We start from the raw sequence: 16,671 nt of genomic DNA, 5'->3' as shown, positions 1-16,671 counted from the left end.
AGGTGAAAGGAAGAAAAGTGGTGGATCTTTAGAAAGGAGCACCCCGAAAGTGCTTATTATTCCTGTTGTTGGAGTGTATCGGAGCGTTGAGTTGGGCTCACCGGGTACGCTAATTTGGATTGCTGTATTTGCTCTCTCTCTCATTTGGATTAAAGACTTACATTGATGAAGATACCGAAGACCTTATAGGTAGAAGAATTAAATGAACACTGACCTTGGATGAAAGACACGAAGGAAGGAAAGACGCACCATTGTGAGTATACGGTTGTGGAAAAAGGGTGTTGGTGGCTGAAAACCACCCTGTCTATGCATCTGGAGCCTTAGCAGAGGTGAGAGAACCATTGGAAACCGATTCATTGTGCCTTTGTGTCCCAGCAGTCATCTGTGGAGAGAGAAAAGGAGAGCCAACGTGAACATGGAGATATTGAGCTGTGGAGGAGAGCCTGGAGTGGCTGTTATTTTAAGTTCCCCTTTCCCCTTCCCTATTTAATATTTTTAAGTAATTTAATAAAGTATATTTTAATTTTATGCTTACCTTGTGTGTCTGGTCATTGGGGTGGCTTTGGGAATCTCCTCGAGGTGGAGAAAGGGGCGTGACCTTATTTACACCTGGGTCCACCCCTACCTGTGACAGATTTGGCGTAGTCGGCAGTCCACCTCGGGTTGAGACCAAGGTCCCCCAATGACCTACCACGGTTTTTTTTAAAAAAAAGTAAAGTTCCCCCAACGCATTATCAGTCCCCAAACAACGCGTTCTCGGGACGAGAACGGATTGGCGGGGGAGGATGTCACAAGGTGACGATCTTTTAGGCGGAACCAAAAATTTGGAAAGTTTTGGTTCCGCCCGGATGTTTCCGCCCGGACCGGTAAGAGAAAACACCGGACATCCGGTAGCGTCGCGAACGCTGAAATCAGCCAAATTACATACAGCTGAGAGTCATTAAGAGGAGCGCCGGGTGATTGGACGATGGCAATACTCAGGAGAGTATTTCAGGGCAGTTTAAACCACAGTTTGGGGGCGATTCACACGAGCGCGATGGACACGAGAGGCGAGTGACACGGGGGAGCTCCTTTGCCGAAGGCAATATAAAGACACGCACCTTCTGAAGAGCCCGAAGCTCTGTTGATCCGGGGATCGCTAAAGCGAGCGGAGAGAGGACAGAGCCATAGGAGGTGAAAGGAAGAAAAGCGGTGGATCTTTAGAAAGGAGCACCCCGAAAGTGCTTATTATTCCTGTTGTTGGAGTGTATCGGAGCGTTGAGTTGGGCTCACCGGGTACGCTAATTTGGATTGCTGTATTTGCTCTCTCTCTCATTTGGATTAAAGACTTACATTGATGAAGATACCGAAGACCTTATAGGTAGAAGAATTAAATGAACACTGACCTTGGATGAAAGACACGAAGGAAGGAAAGACGCACCATTGTGAGTATACGGTTGTGGAAAAAGGGTGTTGGTGGCTGAAAACCACCCTGTCTATGCATATGGAGCCTTAGCAGAGGTGAGAGAACCATTGGAAACCGATTCATTGTGCCTTTGTGTCCCAGCAGTCATCTGTGGAGAGAGAAAAGGAGAGCCAACGTGAACATGGAGATATTGAGCTGTGGAGGAGAGCCTGGAGTGGCTGTTATTTTAAGTTCCCCTTTCCCCTTCCCTATTTAATATTTTTAAGTAATTTAATAAAGTATATTTTAATTTTATGCTTACCTTGTGTGTCTGGTCATTGGGGTGGCTTTGGGAATCTCCTCGAGGTGGAGAAAGGGGCGTGACCTTATTTACACCTGGGTCCACCCCTACCTGTGACACAAACAATGAATGTAACATAGTAAAATCATTCAAACATTAAATACCAGTTGCGTCTTTAAGGTTGAACAATGAGCTGTTTCTCTGGTTTTCAGATTGAGGAATACAAGCAATAAAAATGGTAGCTAAGCTAACCACAAACATTTTATACCCATGCTTATCTGGCAGGTGCACATGTAAAAGCAGTCCCTCCAGCAACACTGGCTAAATCATTAGTTCCACTTTTACATTTGGGTTATCTGCCCTCTTCAGGCCTGGAGTGGAAAACCAGCAGCTCTGCTCATTGTCAGTATATTCTATGTTTTGACAAAACACCTTCCACTTGACCTCCTGGTTCTTGAACCCCAGGGAGGTCACACAAACATCTGGGTTAGCAGGTTTTACTTTAGTTGTCAGGTTCTTTCCTTTCTTCTACAGGAAGTAAAACAATGATACCGCTGACATTCCTATGAAGAATTGTAGCAGGTATTTTGGTTGAGAGTTTCTTTGATTTCTCTTGAGCAGGCTTTACAGTTGGGACTGGATAGCTGGGAAAAGATCTGAAATACACATCTCTGACAATTCCCTTCTTGTCAATGTTGACAATGATGACCCTGCCAAGTCTATACTGACCCCTCCAGGCATTTTGGTCTGCCAGCCAGACAACATCTCCAACAGCCACATTCCTCTGTGTTGTGTGCCATTTACTCCTCACAAATAGATTGGGACCCACCAACTGACTCCACTTCCTCCAGAAACGGTTAACTTCTGTTTGAATAGCTCTTAATCTTTTGTATGGGTAGTTTTCAAATTCAAAGCATCCAAGATCACCTCTGGGGCCGGTCCGTCCAAGCGGAAGAGAATTTGGGCTGATGTATTCTATGCAGTCCTCCCGGCTTTGAGTCCTGGCATCTATGGGCCTCTCATTGGCGAGGTTAGCAGCCATGTAGAGGAATGTTTGAAACTCACTCCATGTGAAGAGTCCCTCTCCTCCTATGTTATGCAGGGCCCACTTCACAGTGTGAACAGCTGCTTCTGCAGCTCCATTTCTGTGAGGGGAGTCTGCTGGGTGAATTTTCCAACTCCATTCTGTTCCATGCTTGGAAGCTTCATTTTCAAGCTCAGATTTACCCTGTTGATCCAGGAAAAGGTAAAGCTCTTTAAGGGCAGGTTTAGCACCCACAAAGTTTTTTCCAGGATCTGACCACAGTTTCTTTGGATGCCCTCTTAATGTCTTGAATCTTTGGTAGGAGAGTAGGAAGCCTTCAGTTGACTGGTCACTGGCAATATCTGTGTATATAGCTCTTGATGCCATGCAGCAAAAGACAATTCCCCACACCTTGAGCTTGACTTTCTTTCTCACCTCGTCCTTAACTTCATACGGTCCAAATTAGTCCAGGGTTGTGTACTTAAATGGTCTGGCTGGTGTTATTCGTTCAGGTGGAAGGTCACTCATGATCTGCTGACACTTTTTGGCCCTTGCCTTTCTGCACTCCACACAGTTGTCAACGCTCTTCTTAGCCAGCTTTCGACCTTTAATCACCCACGCTCTCTTCCTCATCCGGAGAAGTGTACCTGCTATTTCTTCATGGTTTGCATTGTGGGCATCTTGAGCTAGGAGAGTGAATATCCATGCCTCATATGGTAGAATTGGTACAGCAGTTTTGTCCTCGTCAAAGATCTGGAACCTTCCTCCGCAAACTAAGAGCCCAGTCTCTTCATCTCTGTAAACAGATAGTCTATTGAGAGTGGTGTTTTGAAAAGTTCTACCTTCTAGGGCTGCTGAGAACAGGTCTCTTAGTGCATCTTCACACTCCCCAACAGTAAGTACAGCTTGTTTGGCACTGTTTGATGAAAGAATTTCCTCCCACTTTGGTTTATCTGAGGCTGTATTCTTGATCAACATCTTTCTCCATCTCGTTGCAGCTCTCCAAACCCAAGCAATGACTCGGATCAGCCTGGTCAAGCTTCTGAATTTCTTGATGTCAATCAGTTTTGTTACCGCAGAACTGGCTGGTGGTCTTCGGATCCGAGTCTTCGGTTCTTCCGAGTTATCTTGCCCATTTTGCTGTACATCACTCTGACTTTCCTTCTTCTGAACTCTCACTTCAGGAAGTACATCACCCTTGTTTCTTTTGGCTTGCGCTCTGGTCAGTACTGCAGAGAAGGATTTCCTTTGAAGCTTGACTAGGCCTTCCTTGGCATACGTGGCAACTTCTTTGGCTGACTTATGTGGCCACTCTTCAATAGGTCGCTGCAGGAAGGCTGGCACATTTTGCCACATGGAATCTTCCTGGAGGTCTTCAGGGGCTGCCCCTCTTGTTATGATATCTGCAATGTTCAGGCTTCCGGGGATCCACCACCAGTCTTCGACAGATGTGGATTTCTGGATCTCTCCGACTCTGTTTGCAAAGAATGTTTGATATCCATAACTGTCTCTCTGGATCGCTCCCAACACAGTTTGACTGTCCAGCAGATGAAGCCATTGTTTAATCTCCATTCGACTGTGTTTTTCGACATACTTTCGAAGTCGTGCTGCATAGACAGCACCACAGATTTCAGCTTTCACTGGTTCTCCCTTTTGGTCCAATGGTGTAAGCTTTGCTTTGGATTCAACCAATCTGATTTGGATGCCTTGCTTCGTCTCCCATTTGAAGTATACTACGGCTCCATAGCTTTTGTCACTTCCGTCAGAGAACGTTATTCCCCAAGGTTTTCCAATCCAATTGACCGGTGTAAGGCTTCTGTGGAAAGTTATTTGGCCAAGACGTGTGTATTCTTCAAATAGTTGGATGGCTTCTTCTCTCAACTTTTCAGACAAAGGCTTATCCCAAGTGCCTCGGGTCAGAGTTTTACCTCCAGCTTCCTGAAACGCCTTTCTGACCAGAATGGCGCCCTTTTGTTTGGCAGGTGTGACAAGGCCTATTGGGTCATACAGGCTAGCTACTTGGCTTAGCAGTTCTCTTCTTGTCAGTGGGTTTGGAGTTTTCCCTCTCACCTCTTAGCAGACAAGCTCATGAGCTCTTTCCGTACCTCTAGGCGTTTTGACTCTCACTCTGAGGAGATATCTTCTGGTTTTAACCTTCATGGCCATTCCTCCGACTCCGTGGACAACTAAAGTGATATTTTCACTTCGAAGATTTAATCTCCTGGCAGCTTTGTGGGTGATGTAGTTTGTATCAGACGCCAAGTCAATCAGTGTTCCAACTTTTTGTCCTGCATTTGCAGTTACCTCAAGCAGCATTAGAATAACTGGCAATTCTTCTACTGACTCACTCACTCCAAGCTGATTCTTCGCAACACAATTTGTCTTTGCAGCAATATTGGTGAAAGCTTTCTTGAATTTTTCTGCCATCTCTGGGGAGAGCTTAGATACAAAATCCTCTTGCTCCTCAGTAAGCTTAGGCCTTCTCACATTGGATTTCCTTCTGTCTGAGTCACTCCTTTTGAAGTCCCCCTTCAGGCAAAGAAAGAAATGGTGGTCTTTTTTACAATCTCGGTTTCTGCACAGGTAAGTGTCTTTACATTCACCATCTTCTCCATGACAGACTAAGCATCTCTTGCAGGCCCCCAGCTTTTCTACAACATCCAGCTTTTCTATTGGCTTCAGTTCTTTGAAACGCTTGCAAAAGAAGATCTTCTCTCGGTGCTTTTCATCTCCACAGACAACACAGCCGCCTTTCATTGTGGACCGTGTGGATGCATATTTCCTTTCCATACAAGCATATCTCTTCTCTGGCTTTTCACTCACTCCCAGCTGCTCCAATTTTTCAAGAATTTTCTCTTGTGTTTTCAGGAATTTAAGAAGGTTCTCAAAGTGATTATCTGATGTGACATTATTCCTCGGGTTAACCATGAAGACAAGTCAATCTCTCTTGATGTTGTCAGGTAACTTGCTTTCTATGGATTTGATTACTAGAGGGTTGTTGATGGCTCCTGTGTTTCCAAGCTCTGTGAGGTCATCCAGCGCCTTCTCTATGGTTTGGATCATGTCGATAACTTTCCTAGGCTGATTTGCTCTTAAAGCAGTAATTTTCTCCAGATCCTCAATTATCTCCAAGGCAATTGTAGACTAGTTTCCATACCTGTTTTCAAGCACCCTGAACATGTCCTCAGCAGTATTGTAAGTAGACAACCGGAGGTCTCTACATATCCTCTCATCTACACTGTCAAGAAGTTGGATCTTCTTTACCTTGACTGAGCCTGTTGGTTCCCCCTGCTTTTGCAGACTCTCCCAGTCTCTTCTCCATCGATGGAAATTCCTTTTATACCCACTGAACCTGGGTAGACAGGTTGGTTTAATTCTCAGTATTGGCTGTGGAACTGGCATGGGCACCTGTGGCACTCTCCCTCTGCTTCTATCATCTTCTGCGATTCTTTGTGCTACGAGAAATTCAGTCCTCCTTGCTTTGAGGTTGTTGCTGAATGCCTTCAGATCCTTCATTCTGCCTTCCAGTCTTTCTTTTTCTGCTACTGGAATCCACATCTCCCACTCTGCTAGACTTGTGATTGCGTCTTAAACTTGTGTCTTCACAAAACCCCACCGAAGTTCGTAGCCATCTCTATTTACAGCAGTAACAGTTATTTGAGTAACTCCATTACAGGTTGTCTCGGCTTCTTTGATTGCAGACTTTACCTCATATTCCCCGTATCTAGGCCATAGGTTGGACTGGATTACCTCCCTGACCTCATCCAATCGTGCTTCACATTCTTGGAATGTCTTCTCAAGTTCAGTTTGCTGCTGCTTGTTCAGATCAGCTTCTTCACCCTCATCGGTTTCAGCTTCAATGTCTGCCAGAAGACCAGTCCTATACTCGTCAGTAGTTATAACGGACCACCTTTCGTCAAACTTTTATGACCCCCTCCCCCACCCGCTGACAGCTCGTGTTCTGACAGCTCGTGTTTGACAGGGGGGCGGGACAATCAATCAACCGGTGTACAAGCTGTCAACTTTAGACAGCGAGTGCGTAATCGTTTTATGACATGTCATTTAGTGGTTTGTTTTTCCTGTGTGTGTTTTATGTCAAACCTATGCTGTCATGTTTAATGACAGCTCGTGTTTTGACATTTGCCGACGGCATCTCTATCTATCAACCCCTCCCTTTTCGACCCGTGTGCGTCTCAATACTGCCTGTCACACTGTGGGGTGTGTGTTGTATAAATGGGGTGTTATCAGATAGGTTTGTTTAAAAACAGGTTATAGGTTTTCAGTGACTGAAAACACTTTGACTCTGTCTTAACCGTTGAACAATGGCTGATGCGTTTAATACCCCACCGGCTTCTGGTACGGAAATGGATGAGGATCTAACTTTTGCGCCCCGAAGGGGTTTGGGACATCGTGTGCGTATGACAGAGTTTTTACACGATTCGGAAGACGTTGTTAAATATGAATTTCTAATGGCTGACAAGCGTTTGGGGTACTACGAGTTTGACAAGAAATTGCGCACTGTTAAGCTTTACAGTGTGGAATCTGGTGAGAAACATACATACGGCGATCCATTCCTTTTTCTCCCTGCTAAAGACTGGTCCTTGTTTTACAAACGTATCTGGAAAGATGTGCAAGGATTTTGTGACGTACCGTTGTACGTTGGAGAGTGGAACGGTGTGACACGGGGGATGCGCTATCGTGTAGTCGCCAACCAGTGTAAAAAGAAACTTGATGAGTGTGTCTACATTTTCACATGTAGAGACGCATCAAAGATTTCCGAGTATACATGGCCTATACCCGAGGATGAGCACAACAACCACTACGATCTGCAATTCATATTTCAATGGCGCGACGTTCGTGTGCTTGGAGATATTTTTGCTCACATTGACAAAATGTTTAGATGGTGCAAGATGCGAGACCAATACAACTCCGTAAGGGTTAAATTGTTTGACCCTCGCAGAAGCATGGCTGAGACCGACGAGATGCCGACTCCTCCCACTTACTACATGCATTAAATGAGCCGGCACAGACCCCCAAACACACTGATCCATAATGTCTCAAGACTCTGAAACACCCTGCCACACAGTCAAAGACACGCCCGATACCATGGAGGCTCCCCCGCAAGTGTTGAAGACACACCGCCTATTAACAACTGGCTGGATGAGTTCTGCAGAGAGCTGGGCTATCACAATCTGAACTTCCTCACAACGCGTAGCTGTAACATCGCCACAGCCGCGCACGGTGCATCAGAGGACGGCGTAGACGGCTGTATCGGAGTCGATGGTTTTAAGCTAATAAAGGCCATTGTTGCGTCTGTTCTGGAAAGCACCATCGGTTCAAAGATGAAACGTGAATGCTACGGCTGCAAAATCAACCACCCTAGTCAAATACAACACGGCTGCCTCTATGAACCCACTCCCTATTACTTTGACTTTAATTATGAAGATTTCACCAGAACCTTGTTTAAACCGGAGTTTAAACACATCATCGTACAAGCTCTGAACCAGTTCGGTCTGAAACTTCATCCCCTGAGGATCCAAGGTGCTGTGGACGCTATTCTGTGTGAACTGAGGTCTGAACCTTACGTTGTGGCTAAGCTGAAAGAAATTACAGATGAGCTAGTCGAAGGGAAATGTGAGAAACTCGTCTACGATTGTGTGGACTCCTGGAGTAAAATCTGCTGAGTTTGAACTGACATCGATTTTCAGATGGGGAACCTATGTTTTACCGGACTGATTAAAAATATGTTTAAAAACCATTATAAACGCGAACTGGTTAAACTCTTATGTAGCGTGATATCTCTTGAAACTGACTTTGATTTCAAACCGGATGCTTGTGAAAGCCCCGTCAAACGTGTGACCAGCCTCAAACAACAAATGTCTGATGTTCGAGATATTGCTAAGTCATGGAATACCATGGTGCAGATGTGTGTTAATGCCGAAGATCATCCTTGTATTTTTATAAAAAAAAAAACTCTAGATTTGATGTATAAAAGTCATGATAATTTTTACATAGGCGATGTAATCACAATGTCTACATATGTAATTGATTTATGCATTGCTATGATTTTAAAGAATCCACAGTTTAATGTGTACGAAGTTGTCGCAACAGCTGTTGAATATATGATTGATAAAAAAATTGTTTCATGTATACACTTTTTATGGTATTTAGACACCCTGTAATGGCTTTCTGTATTATCGTTGCTGTGTGTGAAAATAAAAAAAGACTTTCTACCCAACTGTCACGCATTACTTATTTGTGGTCTGATGAGACGACATCATGTCGGCAGAGCTCATGAGCAAGGTTTATTACGCACCCTCCAACCCCGGGTCTTTAGGTGGTAAAAATCGTTTAAAACAAGCTGTTTTAAAAGATTACGATGTGCTGTTAAATGACGACGAGGTTTCAGATTGGCTCTCCTCACAGGATGCCTACACATTACATAGACAGGCCCCTCTTAAATTCAAAAGAAACAAAGTGATTGTTTACGAGATAGACATGCAGTTTCAAGCTGATTTGGTCGATATGTCTGCATATTCCAAGGAAAATGACGACACAAAATTTTTACTCACATGCATAGATGTGTTTAGTAAATATGCATGGACTCGGGTCTTAAAGAACAAAAGCGGTGTTGAGGTCGCTAAGGCTTTTGAATCAATACTTGATGAAGGTCGGGTACCTCAGAAAATACAGACGGATCAGGGGAAATAATCTTTTAACAAGCATTTTTTTAAGAAGTTGTTAAAAAATATAATATTCATCATTTTGCCATCGCATCGGATTTAAAAGCTTCTGTGGTTGAAAGGTTTAATCGCAGTCTCAAAAACTTAATGTGGCGTTTTTTAACAGCCACAAACTCCAGGAGATATATTGATGTGTTACAAGATATCACGCTGGGATACAACACCACTTATCACAGGAGTATTAAGATGAGACCTGTGGATGTCAACAAAGATATCGAACACGTCGTGTTTGAAAATCTGTATGGACCTGCAGGAGTGCGACGAGACAAACCCGTGTGTTTTAAATACAAGATCGGTGATGTTGTCAGAACTTCCAAAGTAAGGGGTCCGTTCGCGAAAGGTTATGAACAGAATTACACAGAAGAGTATTTTACAATCGCAGAGTGTATACCCCGGGATCCACCGGTCTACAAATTACAGGATTATGATAACAATGTTATTGATGGTCGCTTTTACGAACAAGAATTACAAAAAATATCTGTGTGTGAAAACAAGGCATTTAAAGTAGAAAAATCTTAGACAAGAAAAAACGTGGCAAAAAAATATTGGTTTTAGTGAAATGGTTCGGATGGCCTGATAAATTTAATAGCTGGGTTGCAGAAAAAGAGTTGGTCGATATACAGAATCCTTAAAAAGGAGAAACCCACGCAGAATAAAGTCAGTCCAATAAAAAGCAGACATGGGTGACGGCGGATTTTATGTTACATTACCATGCAACGCATCTTTGGATGTCTACACCAACAATACTATCTCAAATTATAGGACCATGTTAGGAAATCCTATAAACCTGAGAGGCAAATGGGAGGTGGGGATTGTTGAAATTGAATATCCTAGAACATGGTACACATTTAGTACCGAAGACGCATTTTTTGATATAATTACAGAAGTAGGAGAGTCCAATATTTACAATGATAGTAAACGACTGTTTATAAAAGCAGGATATTATGAAAATGTCACATCGGTGATTAGTGAAATAAACAAGGCTCTAAAACCGGAGTCATGGGTTATGATAACATAAGAAACAGGGTCTTTTTAAAAGCACCAGCCGGTGTCTTGTTAATGTTTAGCGGAAAGCTGACCGTTATTTTAGGGCTGAAACCGAATGTGCCTATAGGGATGGCCATGCGGTCACCCGACTCTGAGTCTGTCAAAGATGTTACGACAAGAGGACCGCATCAAGCAGACATACATGGAGGCTTCTATTCGCTCTATATCTACACGGACATTATCGAATATCAATCAGTAGGTGACGCATATGTGCCGCTCCTAGGATGTGTACATATAACTGGTGAAAACAACAACATCGTCAGTATTAGATACGACAAACCTCATTACGTACCTACAAACAAGTCCGTTATCACAGAAATTGCTATTGAAGTAAAGGACGATCAAAACAAAGACGTTGCGTTTTCTTACGGTAAAGTGTGTGTTAAACTACATTTTAGACCAGTGAAGCAGTCATCTTTTTAATATTCATTAATGTCTTATTACAATTATAATTATAACGCAAACCCCGAGCGCTACGTGACATATTATACAAACCAGGCTGGAAATGGACTACCAGGATATGCGGGCGGTGGAGTCATGTACGGTAATGGCCTTGGGGGTCTTTTCAGAGGCCTGTTTAGATTCGCCATGCCCCTGTTGAAGCGTGGCTTTAACATAGCCAAACCGCATCTTAAATCTGCGGCGAAAAACATCTTTAGTGACGTCGTTAGCAACACGATGGCAGGCTCTTTCAACAACCACGATCAGGACGGTTCGGGTTTGATGGTTATGTCTCGCAAACGTGTGTATAGGCCGCCGGGAACCAATAGGTGTGGCCAGAAACCAAAGAAAGCACGGCGTACAGTCAAGAAATCATCAGTTGCAAAGCGTAAGCGCAAGACATCAGCAAAAAAACCACCGGCAAAGAGAGTTAAAACTATTTTCTAGATCATGGCACTGCTACACAACATGTCAGAAGAGTGTATTAAATCCGAACTGGATTTATTCACGGTACCTCTGACTCGGACATCTATTGAAAAAAATACTTATGTAGAAATACCACCTTTATCAGCACTATCAGACACAGCCCCGTTGGAACTTGTTATAGCAGGAACCGGAGAGGATTATATCGATTTAAATAACACCTTGCTGTTTTTAAGGGTGAAAATTACTAATCCTAACGGTACGGACATAGCCGCCGGAGCGCCTGTGGGGTTAGTGAATTATCCTATTGGAAGTTTGTTTGCCCAAACGGACGTGTCGCTCGGGGATAGATTAATTTCGCAGAGTTCCAGCACGCATCCTTATCGCTGCATCATAGAGTGTTTGTTAAACTATGGAACAGACGTTCTTGAACAACATTCTCCTCTGGACTTTATTATAAAGATTCACCGGGGCATATGGACGCTACAGACCCAGCTGCTGGAAATAGGGGCCTGACAAAGAGAGCAGCCTTTACAGAGTCCAGTAATATCGTCGAGTTATTAGGACCCATTCATAGTGATATATTCTTTCAAGAAAAATTGATGCTTAATGGTGTGGATATTAAAATACGTATGACTAGGGCCAAAGATGAGTTTTGTTTGATGAGAAACGATAATATAAACTACAGAATAAACATTGTTTCAGCATCTCTGTTTGTTAAAAAAGTTTCAGTGTCACCAGCTGTGAGGTTGGGGCACGCTCAGGCTCTGTTATCAGCTACAGCCAAATACCAAAAGAAAAAGCCAAAGACGGTGTCGCGGTGGGCAAGTGATTAATCGGTGAGAGGCTGAAGCACCGGTAATCACCGTTTCACCGACTATCGCAACAAGCCTAGCCGACACACCAGATGATGTGGCCGGTGATTTAAAAGACTGAACAGCCTGTCTGACTGCATGGTTTGGTAGTATAGAATAGGGCATATTTAACAATGAGATCGCCTCTTAAAACTCTGACCAGCCTACAGGTCTGTGTTCGTCTTTGATCTTATGCGAAGCTGTAACACTTTTCACTAAATCAAACAAATGGGACCCATGTATAGGTCTTCCCCTAAACACAAATTCCCCTGAACCTGTCCATGAAGATACAGCTTTAGCTTTAGACATTTTATCTAAAATGTATCTGATGTTTTTTAAATATTTTTGTGGAGCATTGTTTAACACATCAGTCACAATATCGTCTGCAGCATCATCCTTAACAGCCAAAGTAGATTTCTCCTTATCTGCGTGATCAGAGGGGGGAAGGCTTAATGTTAAAGTGTTGACTTCACGGTCTCTGTGTTTTGCGATTGTTAAAAATCTCTGTAATGCGTTCGAGTACAACTTTGCTTTTTCATAAACATCCAAATCATTTCTGTGCAAAATATTTCGTATAGATTCATCCATATCGCTCTCGACATTCTGTTGAATAGATTCACGAGGGGATTCGGTCTTTAGTTTATCCAGTTGATGCTGTGGGACTAGATACATTTTCTCCGCAAATTCCATTCTCTGGTCTTTATCTAGAGGCAATCAGACTTGTAATAAAAGGGATAGCGACGCTTAGGAGGGGAAGAAGGAAACCACCCTGCTGGTTTATCAAACGTCTCTTTCTCCCCACACTAATCTTCTTGTCCGCAACGATTTTTATCTCACGTTTCTTCTTTTTCAATTTTTGGTACTGTACATGCTTTAGAGGTATATGTCCGTGTAATAAATTAAGAGCTAGTTCGCACAATGCCACAACGAAATCATCTGTGGCAGATTGTAGAATAACACGTCTCTGTTTGGGTGATGATTTTAATAGAAGTTTTAAAAGAGGGAGGTTTCTACAAAGTCTATCAGACATTTTCAAACTCTTTGTTTTCTTTTCCGGACGTACACCACTGGATGCGGTGAAAGCAAATCTGTTCTGAGGCGATACAGCTCCGGTGTTTTGGCTTTATAGTCAATCATAAGATACCCAAAAGGTTGACTGGTTGCGTCTTTGTAAGCCTCCATAAAATATTTTGTTTCTCCGGGGTACATCTGTCTGGCTAGAACCATGACCTGATTTGTGTCTCTGGGTTTTTTAAAAAGAATTAGATCATTTGTGTTCAAAGCTATAGTCCTGCTCGACTTTCCCTGGCAAAATAAATTCTGTACAATATAAATAACGCTCAAGTTTCTGTGGTGTACATACTGTGTGAATGCCTTTTCCACTTCGATGTTTCCAGAAGCATCACGCATGACATCTAGAATTAGCAGAGATGTTTTATTAACAGCAAACAAATTAACATCATTCAGAGTCTGTGGAATCCCTTCAATGAATTTAATTTTGTACATTCTTGATATTTCTTCATACATTTTTTGCCAACATTCATATATAATTACAATATTCTCAATCTTTTCAGAAATCAAATTTACAGCATTTTCCAACAACATCTTAACAAAGATTGATTTCCCACTGTTGGATGGTCCCGCTACAATTAAAGAGAATGGATGCTGTAGCCTAAAGTCATGACCTGTAGCACCCCGGACACCTTTATGCCCAAAAACGTTATCAAAATCCATACGGTATCGTCGTCAGATTTTCTTTGTTTATTACTCGCTTGTTGTATACAAGTTTAAACTTCTTCACAACTGTCTTGTTGTGGAGTGTGAGGTGCCTTTTATTCCTCACAATGCTGTCAGCAGAAGCTAGCACGTGTCTATCACGATCACCCTCATTAACATAATCACGGACAATATCAACCTAATGTGTCTAATGTGATAAATTGGGAGTTTGTATAATTTTGCACGATGCCTTTGGCCTTTAGGACAGTGCGCCCCTTTGCGGTACGGTAGGCGTATGTTTTTGGACCGCACGACACAAACTCGACCGCAAAATCATCATCCCCAATTTCATCAGTCAGATTACCTAGATACGGCCCCAGCGGAGGGTCCCACTCGCCGTCTTTAGACGTGAAAATCATGCTGTCGGTATCGCTGTAAAGCACACGCTCATTCAGCCTGTCCATTAGGTCATACAATTCTAGACGCGTGTGGGCCTTTGCCGTTCGGATGGATCCATTGCACTAGAGCTACATTGTCTGACACAAACGAAAAGTGTTTAATCTCGTACGCCATGCCAAAAATGTATCTCGTAAACTCTTCCGGATCTGAAAGCAACACTGTGGTGGGCAGATTTTCTCGCATAGAAAAACGACCCCACAAACTGTTTAGCAACAGCTTATTGATAGATCGCCTAGCGGGGTTGTGGCTTATCTTATCAGGATTCATTTGTATCCCCTCTTTCTCAAAGTAATCAGCAATGTAGGCCTCTTTGTCCTGATCGGTCACTACGTGTGCGGGGTATCCACTGGCCTCTTGCTTGTATTGTAAAAATGTTTTGACATTCACAAAACAAGGTTTCTGAGGTTTGAGGAAAATGCCACACTTCGTCCACTTTTGTCACAATGTAACCCTTCTCGATAGCCTTTAACAGCTCGAGACTTACCCAACACCCTGAAAGTGTTCGCTGCTCATCTGTGTGATCGCAGGGGGTAGACTGATTCTGCTCCTCACAGCAGGTTGCGCAGAGAGGGAAATTCAGTTTATTATTGGCTCTGTATGGGAGCACGGGGTGCAACAGTTTTCTTGGGGGTAACACTGATGCTTTGATAAGCCCGTAATAATTTTCAAGGGGTTCAAAATCCTTTAAAATTATCTGGGGATGTCCTATCGGGTAGCACTTCTTGGCCTGACAGAAGGCATACAGACTTGTAAAGTCGACATATCTGATTTTCTCACCTTCGGCGGCTTTATGATAGAGCTTGTACGCGTTAGTGCGTCCTCCAAATAGAGCGTCGCGGGGTTTCAGTCTCTCGGGGTGCGTGTAGGTGGACATAAACGATATAACGTCAAGATCAGACTGCTTAGCAGCGTCCCATTCACACTCCCACATCACCTCAACATTCAACCCATACGCCTTCTCCAAAACCTCCATTTTGGCCTCATGCTGTCTTCTGTGTACAGCGTGCGTCAATTTTGTCACAGGATGAATATCATATTCATTATATTTGCATGCGTGCGAATGCCAAAAGCAACCGAGGAACTCCAGAGCACATCTTTCATTTTGTTTATGATATTGACTATGATTTCCATTATTGATGTAAAAACCGTCCAGGCTATAGGATCCGAACAACGTTTCTAGTCCAGGCAAAATAGCGTTTTACGACAGACTAATTGTAAAAGAATTTTTTTCACCATAGATCATTTCTATGAGGTGTCCAGAACAACATACTAAAAGTCCTAAGAAATCCTAGTTGAGGAAATATGTTAATTTCTCATCAATCCGAAATGTGTGTCAATAAGGCCATACTACAGTACAACCCAATGGGGCTATTTTTTTCCTTTACTCCTATCAAAATGAAACTTTACACAATGAAAGTACCCATGAAAAGTAAATTGTTTTGTATTACAAGTTGCTTTGAAAATTAAATTTAATATGCAAATGAGCTATACACTAATCGAATATGCCCAAAATACACCCAAAAGTAACTTTTTGGTATTACAAGTTTCTTTTGAAATGAATTTGAATATCCACATGAGCTTTACACTTATTTAATATGTCCTAATTTGCATAGGCAGAAACATCATTCATATGTTTGATAAATATATCGGCCCAATGTTCATCCAATCATCCTGCTGCTTTTAGACTGGCCTCTAACCTGAAAACTGCCTGGCTTGGTAGTTCCTGCCAGCTGTATAACCCCCACCGGTATAATCTTCAGGGTCACGGAGGAACACAAGCCTCCCCACCACAACAAGGTAGCAACAGAAGGGGAGGCCTTTTTCGTGTTTTTGTTTTTTGGTGATTTTGTTTTTACATCTTTTTTTAAATCCAGCCTGGATCCTCGACCCCTTCTCTGTGGCTCATGGTTCTGGCACCTCCTATATCAGTTCCTGGTTTGTTCTTTGCTTAGTTCTTCCCCTCTGGGTCATATTCATCTGATAAATCAGGCAACTGTGAGTTTGTACAGCTATTACCACAACATTTTCCACAAATGTTAGTGCAAGGGGGTCCATGTTTTTTGCATGTGCATCTCTTTGTGCTGCAGTCTTTCTTGCAACTACAGTGGACGTAACTATCAACTCCAAAAGTGCAGCAGTAAGTAAACATGATTTTAAATGGTATGTGTAACCCTATAGTAAGACACAATGGCGCTATTAAATAAATGAAACAGTACGTCCTGTGCCCTCAGCTGCTTGAATGTTGAATTCTTGCTGAATTTTCTCCTTTAGTATACAAG

The sequence above is a fragment of the Paramisgurnus dabryanus genome, chromosome 9, assembly GCF_030506205.2.
Source record: "Paramisgurnus dabryanus chromosome 9, PD_genome_1.1, whole genome shotgun sequence".
Lineage (NCBI taxonomy): Eukaryota > Metazoa > Chordata > Actinopteri > Cypriniformes > Cobitidae > Paramisgurnus > Paramisgurnus dabryanus.
This window is presented reverse-complemented; position numbering follows the sequence as displayed.